Raw genomic sequence first — 22,333 nt, 5'->3', positions numbered from 1 at the left:
TGGAAAAATGAATAAATATAAAGTGTATATAAATATATCTGCACACATGAATATTAATGCTTGACTGAACTAGACTTTTAGCTGTAACAAGAAGAAACATTGGCTCATTTGTAGCTAAGATACTATTTGAAGACTAAACACCTAACCTTCTACTGACAGGCACTTAGACTGATGAAAGCTGGACAGTTTGCTTCAAATGATTCAGAAGTATAAATAGGACTAACATAATTGAATGGGCTTTTCCCCTATTCTGGGAGAATGAGCATCAATTCCATCTTTTTTGGAGGCAAGTACAGTGTATCTGTTATTCTGTCTTTTGTTTCTACCTTGGCTGTCCCTTCTGAAAGCATCTGTCACACTGTATTCAGTTCACTCTGCATTCTGTTAATGCTTTGAGCTAGCTGTAGGGTATCTGCTTGGGAGCAACTGGAGGTACTCCCAGTAGGGACCAGTTACACGCAGAAAAGAATAAGCAAAACTACCCACAGAGGTACTGGCTTCCAACAATTTTGCAGAAGTGTGAAGATTTACAGTAGAAAATAAAGCACCTCATGCTGGGTCTGGCTCCAAGCCTCCCCGGAGAACCTTCCATTTAGGCAGTCTCTTTTATCCTGTGAGCTTAGTGTTCTATCTGAAGGAGTTTAAGTTTCATATTAACAAATTGGCTTAATTATTTTTAACCAAACTGTTAACTATCTGCAGTGACTTCAGAAAAATCTCCCAAGTTTGAGTTTTTCTTTCAATAGGAAATTAAACAAAGCTGTGAACAACTGAAGAGAAGGAGCGTGGAGTCCTCTCCCAAGGAGAGCCTGAGTAGCCAGGTGGGTAGCTTACAGGCAAGCACAGTTCCAAGAAACAACAACAACAACAACAACAGCAACAACAACAACAAAACCAAAAAAAAAGATCTAAGCTCGCCCACAGCAACAAGGTTTGTTTATCACAAAAGACTTCTTTCCATTATGTTGTTTAAATTTCTAATTTGGTAGCCATCAAATTAGAAGCACTGAGGTATGTTAATTGAAGTGTGTTCTGCCAAATTCCTGAGAGCATATAGATATGAATATTTTATTACAAAGGATTCGGGGCAAAGAAAATCAATCTGGTGGGTTTCATTTTGCCCACTGGTGTGGCAGTATTCATTTAAAACTAATTGTGGTCAAGAATTAGTTTCTTTTATTCAATATTGACACATATTCATATCACGTCTATGCAATGTTATATTTACTTCTCTAAGCATCAAAAAATGGAAAGGTTTAAAATTATAAAATATTACATACATGACTATTGACTACAGAACATTCATAATCTTAGTAAAAATATAAAAATGTATTTATTGCTACCATTTTATCTCATATAATGTTAGAAACATGAGGCTTATCCATTTTTGATCATGATGATATTAAATATGATTTTGCTTTATCGTGAGCACATTCATGAACATAATCATATATATATTTGTTTTTCTATAATGTAATGATCATTGTTTTATTCTGCTATGGAAATTGGTAACTTTATTTGTTAATCAAAATCTGGAATACTTGGGCAGCCCAGGTGGCTCAGCGGTTTAGCCCCTGCCTTCAGCCCAGGGCCTGATCCTAGAAACCTGGGATTGAGTCCCGCATCGGGCCCCCTGCGTGAAGCCTGCTTCTCTCTCTGTCTGTGTCTCTGCCTCTCTCTCTCTCTCTCTGTGTGTCTCTCATGAATAAATAAATAAAATCTTAAAAAAAAAATCTGGAATACTTCCAACAGCCACCAGTCTGGGAGATAAACTTCTAGGGCAATTGAGCGGTACTTTCTAAGAGATGCATATGGCTGACCAAGATGTCCTTAATATTCCTCACAGCTTGGCTACACTTTGGACAGATTTCTTTCCGACACTTCCTTTACTTGGTGCATTGACTTTATTTATTTATTTTATTTTTTTTAAATTTATTTTTTATTGGTGTTCAATTTACCAACATACAGAATAACCCCCAGTGCCCGTCACCCATTCACTCCCACCCCCCGCCCTCCTCCCCTTCTACCACCCCTAGTTCGTTTCCCAGAGTTAGCAGTCTTTACGTTCTGTCTCCCTTTCTGATATTTCCCACACATTTCTTCTCCCTTCCCTTATTTTCCCTTTCACTATTATTTATATTCCCCAAATGAATGAGAACATATAATGTTTGTCCTTCTCCGACTGACTTACTTCACTCAGCATAATACCCTCCAGTTCCATCCACGTTGAAGCAAATGGTGGGTATTTGTCATTTCTAATAGCTGAGTAATATTCCATTGTATACATAAACCACATCTTCTTTATCCACTCATCTTTCGTTGGACACCGAGGCTCCTTCCACAGTTTGGCTATCGTGGCCATTGCTGCTAGAAACATCGGGGTGCAGGTGTCCCGGCGTTTCATTGCATCTGTATCTTTGGGGTAAATCCCCAACAGTGCAATTGCTGGGTCGTAGGGCAGGTCTATTTTTAACTCTTTGAGGAACCTCCACACAGTTTCCCAGAGTAGCTGCACCAGTTCACATTCCCACCAACAATGTATGAGGGTTCCCTTTTCTCCGCATCCTCTCCAACATTTGTTGTTTCCTGCCTTGTTAATTTTCCCCATTCTCACTGGTGTGAGGTGGTATCTCATTGTGGTTTTGATTTGTTTCCCTGATGGCAAGTGATGCAGAGCATTTTCTCATATGCATGTTGGCCATGTCTATTTACAATTGCACCCAAAAGCATAAGATACCTAGGAATAAACCTAACCAAAGATGTAAAAGATCTATACCCTAAAAACTATAGAACACTTCTGAAAGAAATTGAGGAAGACACAAAGAGATGGAAAAATGTTCCATGCTCATGGATTGGCAGAATTAATATTGTGAAAATGTCAATGTTACCCAGGGCAATTTACACGTTTAATGCAATCCCTATCAAAATACCATGGACTTTCTTCAGAGAGTTAGAACAAATTATTTTAAGATTTGTGTGGAATCAGAAAAGACCCCGAATAGCCAGGGGAATTTTAAAAAAGAAAACCATATCTGGGGGCATCACAATGCCAGATTTCAGGTTGTACTACAAAGCTGTGGTCATCAAGACAGTGTGGTACTGGCACAAAAACAGACACATAGATCAGTGGAACAGAATAGAGAATCCAGAAGTGGACCCTGAACTTTATGGGCAACTAATATTCGATAAAGGAGGAAAGACTATCCATTGGTGCATTGACTTTAGAAACCTTGTAATTAGAGATTCTTTCCCTGATCCCTTGAGATGTAAACTTTTCCCAGCTTATTTCCGGTTTTATAATGCATGAAGTTTTTCTCAAGGACTGAGAGCCATCCCTTTGAAATGTAATTATGTAATCACCAAGGAAGGTAGAGCCCCTATCGCTTAGTTTCAGTGGAGGGTAGGGTGGTGGTGGGGGATAGGGAGGGATCCTAACTTCAATGAGAGAGAATTGACAATTAGCAAACATAAATAGTTTAATCGTAGACATGATTTCCTGCAAAGTCCTCCAGAAAAAAACAATAATTTTTTCTTTATTTCATCCCAGCATTTAAAAATCCGCTTGTGAGGCATCTGGATGGCTCATCAGTTAAGCAATTAAATGTCTCCCTTTGGCTCAGGTCATGATCTGAGGGTCCTAGGATCTAGTCCAGGGTAGCTCCTGTCTGCTTCTCCCTCTCCCCAAGCCCCCTACCCATGCGCTTTCTCTCATGCTCTCATAAATAAGTAAATAAATAAATAAACAAACAACAGACAGACAGATAGTGGGAGTCTTAAAAAATAAAATAAAAATCCATTTGACTTTTGTTTCAGAGGAGTTATGCTCAGTCTCTCTCTCCTACTTCAGTAGATTTGAGTAATTTCTTCCTTGCCTGTTTGACTTCATTTAGTGCAATTTTTTTTGTTGTTGTTGAGGTAGCAAATTTTGACAATTAGGGTAATAAGAAAACCAGATCAAGAATAAAATATTAAAAAAAGGGATGGGTGGTCTACATGGAGGAAGACAAAACTATATAATTTTTATAATATTTGATAATTAGATAATGATAAGGATAATACAACAGCAATATCACCTTTTGTCCCTTAAGAATTCTATCATCTATCTATCTATCTATCTATCTATCTATCTATCTATCTATCATCTATATAGATATATATAAAATGGGGCATTGGGTCCACAATGATAGAGGTAAAACAGTTGAGTAGAATCTACAATGCTGGAAACTTATGTTGTTTGTTTGTTTTTTAAGCTCTTCATCAACAACACTAAAATTGTTACTAATCATTAGATAAAGACAGTATATCTTGGATTTTTGCTAGGATATCATTTTAGCACCTCATGTTGAATGCACATACTACTGACCTGAGACTTAGATTACTACATAATGTCCATGAGCATTTTCTTGGTTGAATGTCTGTTTTCTTGTACCCTTTTAAGGCTATTTGTCTAGTTTGAATACTGCTGACTGTGTCATTCTTTGATAGAACTCTATGTTTTTGAAGTTTCTGGAATTAGCATGGGTTGTTTTGGATAGTTTCTTTATCCTTTTATTCTCCTTTCAATTTGTTTCTTTAGGGAATGGTTTGTGCTTTGCCAAGTTACTTTCTGATTCCCCTGGGGCTTGTTTGAAATCCTATTTAGCTTTATATTTAGATATTTTTAGTGTATAACATTATTCAATGCTGTGGCCTGTAGTGTCATATGTATGCAGACGATACTCAGATATTCTTTCCAGTCCCTGCAGACCTATGAAGCAGCTTGATGTTTTGCATAATTGTCTGTGTGATATTCAAGCATGGATGTCTTCAAATTTCCCTGAATTTAGTACAGATAAAATTGGGTTGCTACTGATTGGTTCCCTAGTATAAGTGTTTAAAATGTAATCTATGCTGCTAACTTTAAAGAGGTGATTTTCTTTGTTCTAAAATCAAACTTTTTGACCTTAGGGTTACTGTAAAGTTGTATTTGTGTGTGCATGTGTGTGCTTGTATGTGTGGTGCATGTGTGTTTTATTAACCATATGGTTTCCTTTCTGCACCTACTCAGTGCACGCCTGTCACATAAAGACTTCATGATTCTGAAGGAGTTTCTGCCACAATTTACAATCACTGACCTCCATCTCCCACCTTGCAGACTGATTGTAATAGATCATATCCTTCCACACCCTGCTCTTCAGCCAGGAAATCTATTCTTTTATGCATGAGAGCTTTAAAATTGCTGTTGATTTGTAAGGTTCAACTAAAAAACTTATTTGTTTGATTTAGCCTTTTAAATATTTATTGTATTTTCTTTTATATAAAGTCCCCCTAGCACCATGGGATGGACACGTGAAGGACACTCATAAATGTAAATTGAGTTGATTGATAAGCCATGTGAAGTGCTTGCAGAAAGTACTATTTTACAATGAGAAGGCCTGTTAATGAGTCCATGGTGATTCTGAGCTGTGAATAAATGTATATCTAACATATCTTCCCACTAGGTAGCCAAAGAGTGTACAACATTTTAGATACTGCATGATGTAAATGGGGTAGAATAAAATTCCTGTGAAATGGTCTCAATTCATTAGTCTGGTAAAACTTAGGTATCATTTTAACTAAAAGGTATTCAGGATGATAATTGGTGCTTTCTTCCAGTCCTTTAAAGAAATGGGACTTTACATTCCTGTTTGGTAGCCTGCAGAAGTTAAGTTAGTTGAGTCTGTGTTAAATACAAAAATGCATTTAATTGAGAGACCATAACCTAGAAATATCTGAAAGCAATACTTGCCTTGCCATGAAATTTCTGAAGTTGATGGAACTTTGTTGTTAAGAGTTAACAATGTAAATACATGTGTTGGTTAGAGAGGGTTACCAGAATTGGTAGGAAGCAGAGGCACAGATGGTTTGCAGAGCTCTTGTGTACAGGCCTTTTTAAGGCCTGGAAAGTTAATGACTCACCAAAGAAGTCTGAACACATCTGCTATCTCCCAAGAAGAGCAGGTGACTTGGAATGCTGCCATTATAGCTTGGCTAAAAGACCCACCCACATAGTAAGAATATAAAACTTGTTATCAACAAGGCAAATAAAATTATATTTTTCTGTCAATGGTGCAAAGATAATTAGACCTCAGCACAGTGTGTCTTAGATGTTCTTCACTTACTTTGGGATAAACTAGGATACATGAACTTTGTTCCCAGCTGGAAGCATCAGCATGATCAGAACTGTCTATATCTCAGGTTCTCAAAGACTGCAACGTAGAAGCAGTTATTTATTTTTTTAAATATTTTATTTATTCATAGAGATGCAGAGAGAGAAAGAGAGGCAGAGACACAAGCAGAGGGAGAAGCAGGCTCCATGCAGAGAGCCTGACGTGGGACTTGATCCAGGGTCTCCAGGATCATGCCCTGGGCTGCAGGCGGCGCTAAACCGCTGCGCCACCGGGGCTGCCCAAGGAGCAGTTATTTATTGCTTGCTCAACACATACCAAAATTTATCTACCTGCATTATTTTCCATTATTACATATACTATGTGATACTCCCTGGCATCTGCTTGGTAAGAAATAATAAATTTCAGGATGTTTTTTAAAAAAACTTTGTCCCTCTCCTCCTCCTTCCTCCAACTTTCAAAGTGTCATTCTTGGGATCCCTGGGTGGCGCAGCGGTTTAGCGCCTGCCTTTGGCCCAGGGCGCGATCCTGGAGACCCGGGATTGAATCCCACATTGGGCTCCCGGTGCATGGAGCCTGCTTCTCCCTCTGCCTGTGTCTCTGCCTCTCTCTCTCTCTCTCTCTCTCTCTGTGACTATCATAAAAAAATTTTAAAAAAAAAGTGTCATTCTTGCACTCCCACCAGAGTCATCTGTATATCTTGCAAACTTCTCATATTCTTGTTATTTGCTGTGGCTACTGAACAAATCAGAAACAAGTGAAGGGTTTTTACACTGGCCAGCTCCAGCCATCATTCTTCACATAACTAAGTTACCTTTGTCATGATTTGTGCTATGCTATAGTCTTTTGGGAGAAATTTCTGTGATATAACACAATAATAATAAATATTTATTTGATCTAAAAATTTTCTTTGATATAACAAAATATATATTATTGTGAAATAATGCAATAAAATTAAATATCCAGGTTATTTTTATTTTCCATAGGCACTCTATATTGGGTTAGTGACTTATTACCAAACTTTTTTTTTTTTTTAATAAACAAATGAGAGAAACCTAAAATTAGGAGGGATTAAGCTACCTGCCAGACTCATAGTTGGTAAGAATTGGGAGCATTTTTTTTCCTCTTTATGCTACCTCCACTGAGTCAAATCTGTGAATGCAGAGTAAGAGGGACTGAATAACTTGATAGCAGAATATTCATAATGCATCTGTCATACATGGCATGGAGATGAGGTGGAGATTTGCGCTAAAATGACTTAGGGCACTCACTCAAGTTTATAACTGTTTCCATCTTTTCCACATAATTAGTCCTAAATGTATGTGTGTATGCGTGCATGCGTGCACACAATATATATTAAACATATATATATATATATATATATATATACATTTCTCCTATTAAAACCATTTAGTAATTAAAAATTCCTTAATGACCAGCTTCCCCTCAGTACCATCAGGATAAAGCAAATACTTGTGATTATGGTCAATGGGCTTTTCATGTTTTCATGAACTGGTCTCATCTCTCGGTATCACCATCCTCACACCATAACCTCCTACCAGAATAAATTACTTTCTCTTATCCATAATCTGTTTTTCTTCTGAGTCTTTTTACATGGTTCCTCAGTCTGAAGCACTCTCATTTTCTTGTTCTCCCCTTTGACTAGTTAAATCCTAATAATATAAAAACCTAGCTTTAGGCTTTATATTATCCTAAGTGGTCACCAGGATTTTCTGTAGTTGGATCAGGTGCCTCTCACAATACACCGTATTTGCCATGTACCAGAATCATCACCTCATGTATTAGATTTTAAACTCTGTGGGGGGCGGGGGGGAAGATTTGTGCCTTATTCACCAATGTGACCGTAACAGAACTATAATGCAATGGTACATAACAGATTACCAATATATATTTTGAGGTAATTGTAAAGGTAAACATGGAAGATTCCAAATGAGCAAATGTAGAAATGAAACCAACAAAGAGCCTTTAGATTCCTAGGGAATCTCATAATTTGATTTTATCTCCTGGGAAAGCTTCCTGACTATGGTCCTACTTAGGAAATAAAGCACGTCATAGAAGTTAAGCTTTTCTCCATGATAATTCTGGCTACACCTTTAATTTAGGAGAACTCAGAATCCTAGGATATAAAACTAGACTATTATTTTCTTCATTCCTATTTCCAGTCTACAGTTGCCAGCCAAAGCCCTACTTTATGATCTATAACAGGGTACTTGAGGTTCACCTCAATGTTTATAGATCTTAGCCACTCCTTAAAACAGGTGTAATAAATAGGGCATTTAGCTTGATAAATAGGCAGGAATATAAAAAAGGAATAAGTAACTTAAAAGCATTATTTATATTACTTTAATATTCAAGAATTTTTAAAAAAAAATCTGATAGTAAACCGAAAGGACGTATGTGTCTAAAGAACCAGGAAAGTATGGGAAATGAAAAATAAAACAAAGCAAAACAAACAAACCCTCTCTTACCCTGCAAAAACACAAAACAACCCTAAAAAAAAAAAAAAAAAACAGACTAAATTACTACCTTTTATACATGCTTATGCAGATGCATTATAAATGTTGGGAGGATAGTGTGTATGAGTGAACATGTGGTAATCTCTTATGCTAACTAAGTCAATCATGAGATACAAATAATGATATAAATGATAATGATATAAATGAATCCATTGCTAGCTAGGAGGTATAGGATATCAAGAAAAAAAAAATTAAGGAAATTCAGAGCTTTGGAATGGCACCAAAAACTGGCTAAGGCAAACAGAATCAGGGTGCAGAGTATCATATGTCATGTGGACACTGAAAGTTTTGGAGCTGGGCATAGAGGCCTCACCATTTTCTGCTGTTCTGCACCTGCCTGGTTTACACATGGGTGTTTCTTGCTTCACTTTTTGTGAAGGATAAAGATCAATATCAGGTTTTGAGATTTTAGGAGAAGGAAGGAAGGGAGGGAGAAAAGGAAGGAAAGAAGAAGGAAGAAAGTATGGTTGGTTGATTTGCCTCTCAGTTCAACCACTCATAGGGTTGAACTAAAATGACTCATGTCATTTTTTTATTTTATTTTTTTTTCATGAGAGACACACAGTGAGAGAGAGGCAGAGACAGAGGCAGAGAGAGAAGCAGGCTCGATGCAGGGAGCCCGATGTGGGACTCAATCCTGGGACTCCAGGATCACGCCCTGGGCCAAAGGCAGGTGCTCAACCACAGAGCCAACTAGGCGTCCCTCTAAATGTCATTTTATGTTGGGCTTCTATCTTAACAAGCATCTGTGTCAAAGTTATATGATGGGATAATTTACCTCGTCCTAATTAAGGAATGCTCCAATATCCTTTAAATGCACATAGAGGAAAACCAATTTCAAAGTACCCATTACATGGTATTACAAACTACCAGATACCCAAATTTGCCATCATATTACTGATCCATTAAGGCACTATGGTATTTAAAGTTGTTTATTCAGAAAATTACAATTGAAGGCAGGAAATAAATATACTATTATCAAATAGTTCACCACTATCATCAAAACAAAAACAAAAACAAAAACAAAAACAAAAAAACAAAAAGAAAAAAGAAAAAAAAAGTTCTACATGAAAACCTAACCATGAATGCTGGAAAAAGGCAAAGCATCTGGGCCATTTTTTTCCCCTTATTATGAATAAAAGATTTTGACATATAATTTGGTTTCTCACAATAAAATTAGCCAAAAAGGTAGAAAGAACAAATCAAAACAAACATTCCCTATTAGAAAAATCTTCAGCTTAAACTCTTTGTTTTGGAAGAGTGATAAGTGGGGCAAAGGCTCTGCCCCCCACCCCCCCAATCTTAGTGTGTATTCACTAGTCACAGACCTATCTGAATCTCTCCTTATCCAGTCAGTCAGTTTGTGCATATTTAATATCCCACTTCCATTTTCATGCCTGAGAACAGGCAGGTACTACCAGCACACACGGGAGCAGGATGTCTTATGCATATACAATGTTTACCTGAAGACGAAAGTTTTGATGAAAACTTGGAAAACAAATATTCATCTCATTGGAATACAATTTGTGAATTTTTCAGCAGTTTCATGAAAAACTGAAAACTATTTGAGAAGAATAAATGAGCAATTTCACACAACTCTAGTTTGCTTCCTCTTGTTCCCTGTTTTGCTCTGTTATGCATGGTGGAGAATCTTATAAAAAATGCCTTCTATTACTGACCTAGCTCTTTCTGAAAGTGGTTTTGTCATCCTTCAAGTCCTTAAAGAATAGATGAAAGTAAAAATACGAAAGTGTTTGCACTGAGGAAAATGAAAGTTGAAAGGCACACAGAAGAATTAGGGGCACATAGACGGTAGATACTGATAGACATTCAACATCTAATGAACATTTCAAAATGGAACTTCAATGAAAAGAGTAGTCTGCTTTAGTGGAAAAAGAATCATATTAGAAAATAATTCCTAGAAGAAATAGAGCAGATTTAGAGTTACTAAAACATACAAAGGAGGATTATAGCCTGTGGAATCCAAAACTGAATTGGTAAAGGCATTACTCAATATAATATTTAACCTAACATTGAAAAATGAAAATACATTATGTCCTAATGAAATTTAAGAATATGTTCAAAATTCAATGGCAAATAGGTTTTAGCAGAGCCTGACAGAATTTTTCTCTTGCAAAAGACTGTTTTTAGATGAGATTTCTCTCACTCTTTTTTTTTCTTCCTGAGGAGTGAAGAGTACAGTTTCCAGAGGGCTTGGAAGTTAACTTTTATTTCTTTTATTTCTTCCCTCAACTATCAAAGATGTTGTTACCCTGTCAAAATAGAATTTCTGTGGATGAACGACAACTTAGGTTCTGACTATAGGAAAAATAACAAAAGGAGAATTTTTCACATATTTCAACATTTTAGCCTCTCTTTTCCTTCTTTCCAACTGATGAATCAGGGTATGATAATTTACTGGTACTCATATACTATACTAAAGTCCACATGTATCAAATCCTTCCCAAAGCAACTGTACAAATCAAATTGCATGGGTCCCTAAATTGGAAAAGAAAAGAAAATCTCTAATCTACCTCAATGAAAAGGGCAAGAGTACTTAGATGCTGCCTTCAGGACTTTATAACCTCTAATTCCAGAGGAAGAAAAAAGTCAAATTCAAAAGTTGGTACAGTAAAATAGTAAGAGACTATACTTACTGAAGTGTTCTCTTCACAAAAATTTCATATTTTAGCTACGGCAAAAAAAAAGACTATTAGTAGGAAGTATAATGGCTGGAATGTGACTTTATTCTGATAAGTCATAGGAAAATATGAATATCCTAGAATAAACACTGTAAGTAGGGGTAATGATTTCCTCTGATGACATCTATGATATTTTCACATTTGTTATTACATGAGTGTGCCACAGGAATTTCTGTTCCATGAGATGGATTTGAGTACAGACCTATTGTTTTAAAGATTATATTTATTTATTCATGAGAGACACACAGAGAGAGGAAGAGACACAGGCAGAGGGAGAAGCAGGCTCTCCGGAGAGCCTGAGGCAGGACTTGATCCCAGGACTCCAGGATCATGCCCTGAGCCAAAGATAAACGCTTAACTGCTGAGCTACCCAGGCGTCCCTAGACCTGTTTTTTAAATCTGTAGTTTTAATAGTAAAATTTGCATTTATTTAATGTTTACTATGAGTCATGCTCTTTTCTTTTCTTTTTTTTTTTTGTCATGCTCTTTTCTAAGCCCCTCATAAGTCTCAAAGTAAGTAATCATTCCTATGAAAATGTTGTAAAATTGATTATCTCAATTTTGCAGATTTAAACATGGAGGTACAGAACGATTCAGTGACTTTCCCAGGAACACAGATCTAACAGTGGCATGCCTGGACACTGAAACCAGGCCAAGTAGAGGCAAATCTGAGCTCCTAACAACCTTACTTTGTCACCTCTATTACATTAGTCTTCTTTAAGATTTGCTTAAGTTCCATGAGTTAAAACACTTGCCTGAATCATTTGACTTGATTTTTGAAATGCTTAATCAGATTTGATAAACACTTGGTATCTATCAACAAAGAAGATTGTAGGAAATATTATAAAATACATCAATGGAACTCTACCTGTGTTAGCACGTACATTGCACCATTTAAATCATTTTAGGTTATAAAACACTGGTTATGGTGAGAATAAAATATTTAGAAACTTTTATAAAATATTTTGAATGTAGTGGATATATTCTGACTCTTTGTAAACTCGTAATTATATAAATGACCCTTTCAACCCTACATCAAGCTCTTAGTTTTATAGACACACAAAAAAACTATCTCTAGTTCCTTGGGCTCCCAAATTTACAAGACACGTGATGAAGGGGCACATCTATTACAACTGTGCTAACTGTCAAGAACCTCTTTAGATCACTATTTTATTCTTTGGCAAAGATCAATAGAAGTCACTTATTGTGCTTTTTGCGGGTAGAAATAGGAGGGAGATCATTGATGGGCATAATTCAAAATCACATACTGTGTGGGTATTTGGGAGTCACTGGAACAATGAAAGTGGCAGCCTGTAAAAGTTATTTAGATTCATTTGAAGAGGAGAATGCCAGAATTAGCCATTCTACAAGACTGGACTGTCTCTATAGACATTTTAATGGCTCTCTGTGATACACATAAATTTGCATAGCATTTCTAAATGTTTGAGTGATCCAAGTAACTTGTATATGAAGCATATGCTTCTATGTGTTACAGTGCCCCCTAAAATCTTAAAAAAAAATGTAATGAGATTTGTTGAGTAACAATGTTTGGATGTTCCAGAAAGGCCAGAAATATAAATATATATATTTATATATATATCCAGAAATATAAATATATATATTTATATTTTACGTGGACATGAAAGAATATTTCGTAGTTAGTGGTATGTTATCTTAATGATAATATATGCCCATAAAGGCCAGGCGGGATGGAATCTTTCAAAATGCCATAAACAGTTGTAATTGAGAGATAGAATTTATTCAATGTAGGGGACATGGTCTCTGCATTCAAGATGCATATAATAATCCTTTTTAATAGCTTGCTCCAAAAGAGGTTTTACATGCTTAATAAAAGTCTGTGGTTTGTTTTTTAGGCAATGAGTTAGTTAAAATTAGTATGACACAGGAGGAGAGTACAAACACATAGTAGGCACTCAAACGCATAGGTGTGAGACATGGTAGTCATCACAAAGATTTATGTTCAATGAATAGCTACACATTTATGTGATATGCTATGATTTGGTATATAATATAATTAACTTTTATCGATACCTGCTATTTTCAGACAAAATGCTGATACTTGGCAAATATTATATCTGAAATAGGTGTTATTATTCCTATCCTACAAATAAGAAATTCTAGGATCATATTTTTCATGTTTACTAAATGTCCTCTTACAGTACCTTGTTGAATTCTGACCCATTTTCTTTTAAGATGGGTCACTTTTTTAAACGTTCATTTGTATACACACATATATATACACAGATATATGTATATATATATAAATCTTTAAATTGTATATATATTTATATTTTACGTGGACATGAAAGAATATTTCGTAGTTAGTGGTATGTTATCTTAATGATAATATATGCCCATAAAGACTGCTAAGGTACATTTTAAAGCAAATTGACAGAAAGAAAAGTGTCAGATAATTTAGCTTGCTACCTATTGGAGATTACATAGCTCAAAGACACAAGAGTGGCAGGCAACTAATTAAAGTAGAAAACAGCTAATAGAAGACTTTCAGGCCCTTAATACACCAAAGAGAAGGCATGACACCATAAAATAGACAGAGCATAAACAGCTATTTGCAGTACATTTCATACAAAGTAAAAATGAAACACAAGGAGACCCATCAGGGAGCCACATTGTGGAAGAAAAGGCCGTTAGTGGAGACAGTTGAGCCCTGGAATAGAGTGCTGTGTTGCAGCGAAGCTCCATGGGAGTTCATGGAGAAACAGCGGCCCCCTGAAGACAGAAATGCAAAAACAATGGGCTGGACATTTGCTGACAACAGAAATCCCACAGATCATTGTAAGAATGGCACCGTTGAGCCAAATGAATGACTCCAGAGTCATCTATGGTCCCTTTTGCTGTGCCCTTCAAGTGGCCTTCTCTGTAATTGTTTTAATTAAACAATGAAAATTGAAAACACTGTAAAGGAATCAATGTGTCTCAACGCTTCATAGGAAAGTAGTTATGATGTGTTTTTATAATCATTCATCCTGGAATAAGAAAAAAAAAAAAGCTAATTGCCTCCTGCAGGTAACTACAAAACTTAGATACCTTTAAAAAATAAACCTGTGGGATACCTGGGTGGCTCGATCACTTAAGTGTCCTGATCTCTGGGTACTGGATCAAGCCCCACATTGAGCCCCAGGTTGAGCCCCACATTGAACCTTGAGCTCAATGGGGAATCTGCTTCTCCCTCTCCCTCCACCCCTTTCTCCACTCTTGCACGCACTCCCTCTCTCTCTCAAATAAATGAAATCTTAAAAAATAAATAAACCTGTGATTTCCAGCTACTAAGCAATGTATAATCACGGGCTGCTGGTAGACAACTAGTCTATTTTTCTGATTGTAATTTAACATAAAGAATGGTGATATTATGGGAGAACATGTTAGATGATCAGATAAATATTGATCTTTAACATTCTCATCAACTGTCTACATACTCTGACAACCACTGATAGGCATCATGTTAATTTTTGTTGGTCTTTTTTAGAGAACTTAGCTTGCAGAGATTCTGGAGAGAAAAGGAAACCTCAGATGACCTTGAGACAAGGAAAGTTTTGTCCTCCCAAATATTTTCCTTACCCTTGTATTAAATTGGATTCAAAAAAATCCTTCTGCTCAAACCAAAGTCCATGGTTTTCAAAGCACTATAAATATGTTAGAAGACTAATCTCAAGATATATAGAAACACACCTGTGGTAGGGAAATAATAGTACCCAAATATATCCAAGTTCTATCCCTGCATCCTATGAATCTTACATTATACAACAAAAGAGACTTTGCTTACTTGATTAAGAATCTTGAAATAGATTGTCCTTCATTATTTTCCTCCTGGTCCCTAAATTCAATCACAGTTGTCCTCATAAGAGGAAAGCAGAAGGAGATTCTATTACAGAGACAGAAGGCAGATGTCCTCTGTGATGACCTCAGCAGAAAGATTTGAAATGCTAAACTGTGGGCTTTGACAGTGGAAGAAGGGGCCATTAAGCAAAGAACATGGCCTAAAAACTCTCCCCGCCCCCTGCCCCTCCCAAAATGCTGACACCTAAGTTTTGGCCAGAAGTTTCAGACTTCAGGAACTCTAAGAGAATAAATTTATATTGTTTTAGCCACCTAATTTTTGGTGGTTTGTTTCAGCAGCCAAAAGGGAACTAATACAATGTAATATATTACTAATACAACGTAAATATATTTTTGGGCTTTTTTGAGGTACGATTGACAAAATCGGAAGTGTAAATTGTGGTGATTTGATAAACATGTACACTATGAAAGAATTTCCACCATCTAGTTAATTAACACAATCCCTAACATCACAAATTTATCCTTTTTTGGAGGGAACATTTAAGTTCTACCCTCTTAGCAAATTTCCATTATACAATACAGTGTTATTAACTATAGTCACCATGTTTTATGCTAGATCATCAGACTTTATTTATAGCTGAAAGTTTATACACTTTTACCAACACCTTCCTATTTCCTCTCCCCTCAGCCCCTGGTAACCTCTCTTCTACTCTGTTTTTGGGATTTGTTTGTTCAGATTCCATATGTAAGTGATACCATTTGGTATTTCTTGCTTTGTGTGGCTTATTGTTGACCTCAAGATCCATCCATGTCATTGCAAATGGCAAGATTTCCTTCTTTCTCATGACTGAATAATATTCCTGTGTGTGTGTGTGTGTGTGTGTGTGTACACATACTACATCATCCTTTTATTTTTAAAAAAATATTTATTTGAGAGAGGCAGAGAGCACAAGTTGGAGGGGGGCAGAGGGATAGGGAGAGAGAATTTCAAGCCTACTGCACTCTGAGCTTGGAGCCTGAGATGTGGCTCAGTCTCACGACTTGGAGATCATGACCTGAGCTGAAACCAAGAGTCGGACACTTACCTGACAGCACCACCCAAGTGCCCTTATTTTATTTAGTTAATTTTAGTATAAAAATTTTTAATTTGAGTATAATTGACGCACATTAGTTTCAGGTATACAACATAGTGATTCAGCTTCTCTATACATTATGCTGTGCTCACTACAAGTCCAGCTATCACCTGTCACCATCCTATATATACCACATCATCTCGATCCGTTGATTGACACTTGGTTATTTCCATATTTTGGCTACTGTGAATAATGCTGCAATGAACATGGAAGTCTGGATATCTCTTTGATATTCTGTTTAATTTCCCTTGAGAATATACTTAGAAGTGGGATTACTGGCTCATATGGTAGTTTTATTTTTAATGTTTCGAGGAACCACCATACTGTTTTCCATAGTGGCTACACCAGTTTATACTCCCATCAACAATGACCAAGGAATTACTTTCCTCCACATCTTTGCCAGCGCTTATCTCTTATCTTTTTAAATGACATTCTGACTGGTGTGAGGTGATACCATACATTGTGGTTTTTATTTACATTTTCCTGATGATTAGTGATGTTGAGTACCTTGTCATGTACATGTTCACCATTAGTATGTCTTTGGAAGTTGTATATTCAGTTTCTCTGCCAATATTGTAATCAAATCGTTTTTGTTATTGTTGTGTTTTATTTTTGCTATTGAGTTGTATGAGTTCTTTATGTATTTTGTATATTAACCCCTTAGCTGATACATGATTTGTAAATATGTTTTCTCCTTCAGTAGGCTGCCTATCATTTTGTTGATGGTTTCTTTTGCTGTGGAGAAGCTTTCATTAGAAACAGGCTCATTTGTTTTTGCTTTTGTTGCCTTTGCTTTTGGTGTCAAATAAAAAAAAAAGTACTGCTAAAAACAATGTCAAGAAGCTTACCTGTTGTGTTTTCTTCTAGGAGTTTTATGTTATCAGGTCTTACATTTAAGTATTTTATTGATTTTGAGCTGATTTTTCTGTATGGAGTACTTTAGGGGTCCAGTTTCATTTTTTTGCTTGTGACTGTTTAGTTTTCCCAGTATAATTTACTGAAGAGACTATCCTTTTCCCATTGTGTATCTTTTGCTCCTTTGTTATAAATTAATTGATCATTTGTGAGTTTATTTCTAGGTTCTCTGTGCCTCTGATCTATGTGTCTGTTTTTATGTCAATAAAACATTTCTAAAGATTTCTCTATCTTTGCAGTGTAGTTTGAAATAAAGAAGTGTGATGTCTTCAGGTTTGTTCTTCTTAAGATTGCTTTGGCTAAAAAAAAAAAAAAATTAAAAAAAGATTGCTTTGGCTATCTGGGACCTTTGTGGTTCCAAACAAATTATAAGATCACTCTTTTCTAGTTTTCTGAAAAATGCCATTGAAATTTTGAAAAAGGTTGCATTAAAACTATAGATGGCTTTGGATCATATAGACATTTTAATAGTATTAGTTTTCCAAACCGTGAGGACAGAATATCTTTCCATTTATTGTGCCTTTTTCAGTTTCTTTCATTAATGTCATAGTTTTCAGTATACAGATTTTTTTTTTTATTTTTTTTTATTTTTTCAGTATACAGATTTTTATATCCTGGTTAAATTTATTCTTAGACATTTTATTCTTTTTGATGCAGTTGCAAATGGGATTGTTTTCTTAATTTCTTTCCAATAGTTTGTTCTTACTGTACACAAATTCAACTGATAGTTGCATATTGATTTTGTATCCTGCAACTTTACTCAGTTCATTTATTTGTTCTAACAGTATGCGTGTATAATTTTTACAAGTTTCTGCAAATAATGTTTTATTATCTGTGAATAGAGATCATTTTATTTCATTCTTCTAATATTGGATACTTTTTATTTATGTTTCTTGCTCAGTTTCTCTGGCTGGAACTTCTAGTGCATCTCAAGTAGAAGTGGTAAGAGTGGTATCTTTGCCTTCTTTCCTGATCTTAAAGGAAACACTTTCAGTCTTTTACCATTTAGAATGATACTAGCTGTGGACTTTTCTTTTTTTTTTTTTTTAAGGTTTTATTTATTTATTCATGAGAGACAGAGAGAGAGAGAGAGAGAGGCAGAGACACAGGCAGAGGAAGAAGCAGGCTCCATGCAGGGAGCCCAATGTGAGACTCGATCCCGGGTCTCCAGGATCACGACCCAAGCCAAAGGCAGACACTCAACCACTGAGCCACCCAGGTGTCCCTAGCTATAGACTTTTCACAAATGTACTTTTATTATATTCTACTGCTATTTTTTAATGTTTTTATCATGAAATGGCATTGAGTTCTCAAATGCTTTTGCTGAATTAATAGAAATGATCATATGGATTTTGTCCATTTTGTTTATGTGGCATATTATATCAATTGATTTTTGTATGTTGAATGATTTTTACATTCTATGAATAAATCCCACTTGGTCATTTCATTTAATTTTTTTATGTATTGTTGAATTTGATTTGCTAGTATTTGGCTGATTATTTTTTTAAACAATATTGATCAGAGATCAGTAGGTATTTTTTTTTTTTTTTGTAATGTTTTTGTCTGTCTCTGGTATCAAGGTAGTACTGGTCTCATAGGGTAAGCTTTGAAGTTTTTTCTCCTCTGATTTTTTGGAGAACATACAGAATTATTGTTAATTTTAAATGTCTAGATGTAGAATTCTCCATTAAAGCATCTCATCCTGGGCTTTACTTTTTTGGGTGGATTTTGATTATTGATTCAGTTTCCTTATTTATTGTTTTATTCAGACTTTCTATTTCTTCATGATTCAGTATTGTTAGGTTGTGTGCTTAATTTATTCACTTCTAATAGGTTATTCAACTTGTTGGTGTAAGATTATTTAGGAACAGTTATAATAATTTTTATTTCTGAAATACTATATGTGATGATCCTTCTTTTACTTTTATTTTAGTTATGAGTCTTTTGTTGTTGTTAATCTAGCTAAGATGGACAATTTGATTTTTACAGGTGAAAACAAGTTTGTTGATTTTTTTCTATTTCCCACTTTGTATATCTCTAATCTTTATTACTTCCTTCTTTCTACTAACTTTGAGTTTAAACTTTTCTTTTTTTTGTAATTTCTTGATATGTAATATCAGGTCATTGATTTATTATATATTATTTCCTTTTTATATATATTCAATTATAGCTATAACGTTCCTTCTTAGCACTGCTTTTGCTGTATCTCCTATATTTTGGTATTTTGTGTTTTATTTTCATTTGTCTCAAGGCATTTTTAAATTTCTGTGTGAATTTTTCTTACACCCAGTTTTTCTTGTGCTGTTGATTTTTTTTCTTTTCATTGTGATCAGAAAAGATACTTTGATTTATTTTTTCAGAATTGGTTAAGACTTGTTTAAAGCCTAATCCTTGAGAAGCTCCATATTTACTTGAGATTTTATATTCTGCTATTGTTGAATAGCATGTGTTGTATATATTTGTTAGGACCAACTGATCTATGGTGTTTTTAAAGTTTTGTTTCCTTATTGGTCTATCGACTTGTTCTGTTGAAATAGGGGTATTATTGGCTCCTACCATTATTGTGTTGCTGCCTTTCTCCCTTAAGTTCTGTTGGAGTTTGCTTCCTATACTTTTGAGCTCTTAGGTTTGGCATATAAATATCTCTAATTGTTATATCTTCTTGGAGACTTGATCTTTTATCATTATATAATGCTATTCTTTGTCTATTGTAATATTTTTTTTTTGTGTTAAAGTCAGTGTTGTCTGATATTAGTATAGCAACTCCTTCTCCCTTTTGGTTATCATCTGTATAGAACATCTTTTTCTACCTTTTCATTTTAGCCTGTGTGTGTCTCTAGTTCTAAAATTTGTCTCTTGTGCCAGTATTTAATTGTGTTCTGTTTGCTTTTTTTTTTATGCATTCAGTCAATCCATTTCTTTTAATTATGAAGTTTAATCCACTTACATTTTTATAAGATTTTATTTATTTATTCAAGACAGACAGAGAGAAAGAGAGGCAGAGACACAGGCAGGAGAAGCAGGCTCCATGCAGGGAGCCTGATGTGGGACTCGATCCCCGGACCCTGGGATCATGCCCTGAGCCAAAGGCAGATGCTCAACCACTGAGCCACCAGGGTGTCCCTAATTCATTTACATCTAAAGTAATTACTGATAGAGGTCAACTTCTTATTGCCATTTTGTTAATTGTTCCCATACATTTGATAACATTTTTGTCCCTCCTTAACTGCTTTCCTTTGTGTTTCATTGATTTTTCTTTTTCTTTGTTTCTTTGTTTCTCTCTCTCTCTCTCTCTCTCTCTCTCTCTTTTTGTAGTGCTATTTTTATTTCCTTCTGTGTATGTTCAATAGAACATTTTCTTTGTGGTAACTATTGCAAATACATATAAATCTTAAAGTTGCAGCAATCTATTTTAAACTGATAACAGCTTAACTTCAATTACATACAAAAACTCCACTGTTTACAGTTCCACTCTCTCCCATTTAATTTTGCTGATACCACAAATAACATCTTTATATATTGTATACCTGTTCATGTAGATTTTTAGATGTTTAAAATGTTTAAAATTTAAATTCTGTGCACTGAAATTATAGTAGTACTAATTATTATATTTGTTTACGTGTTTATCTCTACTGAGGAATATTATATTTTCATATTACGTTGTGTTGCTCCCTACCATATTTTCATTTCAACTCTAAGGACTACCTTGGTATTTTTTTTGTAGAATGGGTTTAGTGGTGATGAATTCCCTTAGCTTTTGTTTACCTGGGAAAGCCTTAATTTCTCCTTCATCTTTGAAGGCTAGTTTGGCCAAATATGGTATTCTTGGTTGACAAGAAAGCCTTGTGAATCTTTTAGGATCAGATGAGAAGCCCAGCCTTCACATTTGCTCAATATGTCTAGTTCTTATTACATAAGGTAAAAAAGAGGCATTTGTGATTGGCCTTATGTGGTGATGTCATGAAGATGAAGCTGATTTCCCAGTTTCTCTGCATTCTGAACCTGGTGGGGTGCTGTCAGGCTGGAGTTGTTCAGTTAAAGCCTTCAGATTTCTGTCACTTACTTCTACTCAAGACACCCAGCAATTGGCAGAACAGGCTTCAGGTACATATTGAAATAAACCTGATGAAGTAAAATGGATAATAAATGAAACTCAGTGTTTTAATCATTTAAAAAACATTGTAACAATAAAGATAGATAACACAGCCTATAATATCAGTGTATAAAACAGGTACAGTGGGCTATGGGGCTCTGGTAATAATCATGTCAACATCTTGAGTCAGGCAAGACAGAAACCTGTCTCTTGGGCAGCTCCCAAACATGCCAGAACATTTGTCACTCTTTTGTTGCCATTCTGGGTGTGAGAGGTTCTTCCCAATTGCTTTGCCCTATTCCACATAGAGAAAGGGGCCCAACAGGTCTGTCAAATGCTATGAATTTTCTTATCCTTTTGCTAGAATCCCATGCTGCTTTTACAATAGCATGGGTGCTATAGCTTCTCAGCTGGTCTCTAGAGTCCTCACAGAGATATCCTAGTCTATAGTTTTTATAAATTTGGTGTCTTTGTTAAGGAAGGAGAACTGCTTCCCAGTATGCTATTTTGCCGACCTCACTCTCACATGTGATCACCTTTTATTATTTCTGAAATAGTGATGTCTCTTTAAATGGTGTTGTCTTTTTTTTTTTTCATTTAAAGGTTTTATTTACACTCCATTTAGTTAACAGATACGGTAAACTTGGTTTCACGTGTAGAATTCAGCAATTCATCACTTACATGTAACGCCCAGTGCTGATCACAACAAGTGCCCTCCTCAATATCCAACACACACTCACCTCCCTATCAACCTTCAGTTCTCTATAGTTAAGAGTCTCCTGTGGTCTGCCTTCTTTTTTCCCTTCTTCCCCTCTGTTCATCTATTAGTTTCTAAAATTCCACATAGGAGTGAAATCATACAGTATCTTTCTCTGACTTTTATTGCATTTAGCATAATATACTCCAACTCCATGCATGTCATTGCAAATGGCAAGATTTCATTATTTTTGTGGCATATATATATATATATATATATATATATATGCTA

At 35.5% G+C, this 22,333-nt stretch overlaps 1 long non-coding RNA gene across 1 annotated transcript in view; it reads left to right on the top strand.

Annotated features, from left to right (window-relative positions):
• The first annotated feature begins 728 nt into the window (after window positions 1-728).
• Window positions 729-22,333, top strand: part of LOC119865130 — a 147,227-nt gene continuing 125,622 nt past the window's right edge. The window contains exon 1 of the long non-coding RNA XR_005376007.1: window positions 729-821. This is a non-coding gene — a long non-coding RNA (uncharacterized LOC119865130). The remainder of the gene's footprint in view (window positions 822-22,333) is intronic.

This window comes from Canis lupus, chromosome 22 (genome assembly GCF_011100685.1).
Source record: "Canis lupus familiaris isolate Mischka breed German Shepherd chromosome 22, alternate assembly UU_Cfam_GSD_1.0, whole genome shotgun sequence".
NCBI lineage: Eukaryota > Metazoa > Chordata > Mammalia > Carnivora > Canidae > Canis > Canis lupus.
The sequence above is the reverse complement of the archived record's forward strand: the minus strand, read 5'-3'. Positions and strand labels throughout refer to the sequence as shown.